The 4,975-nt window shown below is 40.6% G+C and overlaps 1 non-coding gene across 1 annotated transcript; it reads right to left on the bottom strand.

Annotated features, from left to right (window-relative positions):
* Positions 1-285: 285 nt before the first annotated feature.
* Positions 286-357, bottom strand: trnaa-ugc. The gene has a single exon. It is a non-coding gene; the product is annotated as a tRNA-Ala (tRNA).
* Positions 358-4,975: the final 4,618 nt, after the last annotated feature.

Here is a 4,975-nt window from a genome sequence, read left to right as displayed (position 1 = left end):
TGAGCCAGCTCAGAGAAGGGGGCGGGTAGAGAAATAATATAATAATAAATATAATAATAATCCTTGCATTTGATATAGTGCTTTTCACATCTTCTAGAGACGACTCAAAGCCCTTCACAGAATATACTGGAAAGTGAATTGACTGTATATTTGTGCACGAAATGCGGCAGCCAATTGCGCACAGCAGTGTCCCACAAACAGTCATGGAGTGAGCAAATTATTATTTTACTTTTTTTTTGAGGGATTATTATCAGGCGTGTGGAGTAAGGAAACTTGCCCAAGGTTTCAACCTGCTGGGAATCGAACCCAGGTCTCTCGCTTGCAAAGCGAGTGCTCTAACCACTGAGCTACAGGACTCCATTATGGAGCTTACATTGTGGAGTACAGTGGAGTGGAGTACAAGCAAGTGATCCTACCTGCATTTTTTTAAAAATGTTTAAAATCACTGGTTAAACAGAAAAGTTTAAAACATTGACATTAAAAATGTGGAAATCTGGTACAGTCTAATTCAAGTGAAATCCCAGTGAGATAAATGTGACTACTCTAGGGATCAAACAACCTAAGATTAGGAATCCAAATCATTGCACGAAATGCCAAAACCCCTGACTATATACAGTGGCACTGGTCAGGGAATGAAGTAAATAAATACAGCTTAATTGATAAACCTGGTGATGTCACTCTGTAATCCTCTTGTATGAGCATCAGCATGTATTAAGGGCTGAGATCGCAGCGAGCTTGCTGTCTGCACAAGGACTGGTCTAAACCAGAATAAACCCTCACACAAAATCAAAACTATTTCAAGACCAAACGTGAAGACCTGTAGCTGGAGTGTTCCATGCCTAATTTGTACTGGGGTTTAACAACTTGAGGACAGAGGCAGCAGTCAAGATAAAACAGATAAGTCATAGTGAGGCTGGATACAGGATCCTTTGAACAAGAGACTGATAGATGTGGAATTCAGCTATAAACTCCAGCATTGTTCTCAGAGAAACTCGGAGTTGTTATAGCCTTAGGAACTGACATAACCAAAAACAACACAACAAAAATAATTGATATAAAAATAAATGGAACTGTCCCTATCGGAGCACGCACGTAGCCAAGCGGCGGCAGGAACATATAAAGAACACAGATGAAACTAAGTCGCAGCAACAGCAGCAAAGTTACATTTTTAAAGCACCGAGTCCTCCCACTGAGTCCTCCCAAAAGGAGTCCTCACACAGGAGTCCTCCCATATAAGTATAGATAAAGATGAAATGTCTGTCTATGTGTCAATCTACATTCCATAATGGATCCTTTGGTTGCAAGTGAAACTGCAACAGGTACAGCGAGCTATTAATAAAGAGTAGTGTGACAATCCTTCTTCATGAAACTTCCTTTACTATACACTACAAGTCTTTCTTGTTACTTAGGTAGATGTTGGAGATCACACGGCAGTATTCAAACTGAGAAGTGAGTTTCTCCTGTTGTTCTGGACTCCTTTGTCATTCAAATTATGGCTTTCTGTGGAACTCTGCTTAATGCAAAATCAATGTGGCATTTGCTAACAAGACACAGTCGCTAGATATAACAGTGTTAAAAATAGAAGTCGCTGGGAACACTCAGCAAGTCAGGCAGCATCTATGGAGAGAGGAGAGTGAGTTAACATTTCAGATCAATGACCTTTCGTCAGACGTATGTAGTCCATCCATGATTTGAACCAGTCACGTTGCAGTGAGGAGAATCACTGGGGAGTTCTGATACCACCTCAGGAGCCTGGCTACAGTGTGATTGATTATGACTCAACCTTTGTTTTATACTTAAAACTTAGCAGCAATTTCAAAAAGTGCAGAATAAACGCAGCATTCTTATGGGAAAAAGGATTCAGCTTTAAGTTGCTAAAATTCAAGATTCAATGGCTGAATTTCAACCCTTCTCCAAAACTGCCAATAAAAGTACATGCACCCACTTTGTACAATAGTGATAGGGACACTGCACATGTACCCTTATACCTTGAAAAATTAGAATTAGTCACCTGCCTCAAACCTGTTCATATTTCACAAGGGAATTTAGTCAGAGCACTATTACACATGTCACATGTCAGCCAAGCTCAGGTGATAGCACTCTTGCCTCTGAGTCAGAAGGTTATGAGAGTTGGGCATGAAGATTTACAGAGTAAATCCTGTGAAGTGCTCCCAATGTGAAAGGTGCTATATGCAAGCATTGTTTTTTTTATTACCGACATCTTACACTTACGTAGCACTTTTCAAGTAAAACATCTCAAAGCCCTTTACAGAGTAGGATTGGGAGTGGTACCAGTATAGATCAGATTTCTCCAAGTGGGCCTCCAGGAATTAGACTCCTCCACTTCTTTTTAATTATAAGGGAAAACACACTAATGCTACATTTGTGGAGAGTGGAGCAACCAAGATTGAGAGCTTACCATGATAGTAGCGGTGGGAGTGAACCCCCAAACTCCACGGTCTGTGGCTCCGGTGTTATGATACCAAGATGCTGAGTCTCAAAAATAAGTTTTATTTCAGAGAGAATACGATCTGAAAGGAGTGCAGTGTGAGAATGGTAAGTGACATCTGGCAAAGTGATGTGACCTTGATTTGGATTTATATTTTGGATGGACTCCAAAAGGACATAGCCATTTTAAGTGAGCAATTAACACAGTTCTCCCTGAGGGCTGACAAGTGTTAAGTTACTGAAACATTTTATGTGAATGAATGGTCCCAGTGGAGGGATAACTCAAACCAGTGGGGAAAAAAGATGAATGAGACCTGCGAATTATCCTTCATCAGCCATTGCCTTCTCAAATTAATTCTGATTGCTTTCTGCCAATGAATGAACAAAACATCTCACCAATGACAATGAGTTGTAAATGTTCTTTCACTCCAGGCAACATGTAATAGCTCACTGGTGCCTTCAGCATTTATAAGTCACTCTCTTAGGAAATACTTGGGCACTCATCACATGCTCTTCATGTAAAATGCTCCTGTGAGAAACATTGTGTCTTGATTTCTTTTATTTAAAGATAACCTCTTTCTTCCTCACAGACCTGGGGTTGGGAATACAACATGTCATGTAATATTTATTACATTATTACACTGACCAAAGATGTGGTTAAGAGAAACTGTGCCACCTACATCATCCAGGAGAACAGGAACAGCAGTTTGATGGGAACACCACCACTTGCACATCACTCACCATCCTGAAATGGACATGCTGTATATTGCCATTCCTTCATTGTCACCAGATCGGAGTGCAGGAACTGCCCTGTGGGAGCACTTTTGCCACAGGGATTGCAGCAATTTAAAGAGAAGGCCCAACACCACCATGAGTATCAGGGATGATCCTGACAGTTACTACACATGTAGCCCGCCACAGCCCTGTGCCTTAATACCATAAACTCTGGCTCCTATAGATCTGCGTAGTGGGGTTCAAAATAATAGGGCAGTTACACCCACAAAACAATAGGGCGGATACTCCCAAGAGAGTCACAACCCAGGTGCGCAAGTGGACTCTCCATTTTGAGGTATTGAGTGAGGTCTTCCACAGGTGGAGTTTTGGGCTCTCAATATTGTCCAGTTCATCACGATTCAAGGGTATGGGTAAAGGGTAGGGGACTGGAACCTAAATGGATAATTCTATCAAAGAGCCGGTACAGACAAAAATATATATAATATATAATAATAAAGTATTCTGAGACTACACCACATGAAGGGCACTATGCAAGTTGTTGTTATTGTATATAATCCTTGCATTTGACATAGCGCCTCATCGCATTGTCAAGATGTCTCAAAGCACTTCACAGGATTTCACTGTCAAGAAAACATAGCAAAATAAGCTTTTTTCAGTGCTGAACAATGCTACAATTCTTTTAGATCCATAGATAGACTTCCTGGAAGATCGAACTCTGTATTTGCATCATCATCATCACCTCCTAAAAATCTCAACGGGTGCTGTAACTCTTTATCAGATCAGCTGAGACAAACTGCGCACCAGTTAGTTGCGGCAATACTGGCTTCCAAAACAGCTTTTATTTCCAGAGTTGTAATAATAATCCTTGTATTTGATATTGCGATTTGACTCCTCCCATTCTCTCCCTTGTTCTTCTCCATTCTCCGCCCTCTCCCTGATTGATAGCTCAATTCCAGCCTCTTGTAAATGGCTGGAGTCCGCTGTCAATCAATCTTAGACTCCTCTCATCTCCATCCTGGAATCCCTTGTGGCTGAATGGAGCCACTCGACACACAAAAGTCCCGATTGAGTACATTCAGCAGCGACCAGCGTGGCTTTTTGACCAGATTAACCAGATTTTTGTCGAATATGAATCAACCGACATATTTAAAACAGGTAAGAATACAAATAAATCAGGGCCAGGCGTTTTGTTCGATTGGGGTTATCCGCCTAAAGTGGATTCCACTGTATTTGGGACATTAATGTGAGGTCAATCGGAAGCTTCTCCTGCTGTCGTGGATCAACAATCCCCAAATAAAATTGATCATTCGCTTCATGGTTGTTTGTGGGACAGTACGTCAACAAATATACAATTACTCCACTTTACATCATATCCTGTGAGAAGTTTTGTGATGTACCCCAACCAAATGCAAGGATTATTATTTTATCATAAATTCAATTCACTAGGAATTTATCATATTTTGCAATGCTGCTTGATCACTGACATTTTAAGTTGCTGCTGTCTCTGCCTATAAAGCCACTGCAATGAACAGTAACGTTTTATGAAATGCCCCTGAAAATGTTTGCTCCTGCATGAGACTTCAATCTATTTCTACACAAGTTAATATCAAAATCCTTTGAAGCTATTGATAAATGTCAGCTGCAGTCTCATTTGTCAATTTCTTAACCATTCCTTACGTCGATATTACAGAAATCTGAAGTTCTGATAGATAATCTGTCTGCTCAGTTGGACATTAAGGATCCCGAGGCACTATTCAAAAAGAGAAGTAAGTTGTCCAAGTGACCAATGGAA

This window comes from Callorhinchus milii, unplaced genomic scaffold (genome assembly GCF_018977255.1).
Source record: "Callorhinchus milii isolate IMCB2004 unplaced genomic scaffold, IMCB_Cmil_1.0 Scaffold2, whole genome shotgun sequence".
Classification (NCBI taxonomy): domain Eukaryota; kingdom Metazoa; phylum Chordata; class Chondrichthyes; order Chimaeriformes; family Callorhinchidae; genus Callorhinchus; species Callorhinchus milii.
The sequence above is the reverse complement of the archived record's forward strand: the minus strand, read 5'-3'. Positions and strand labels throughout refer to the sequence as shown.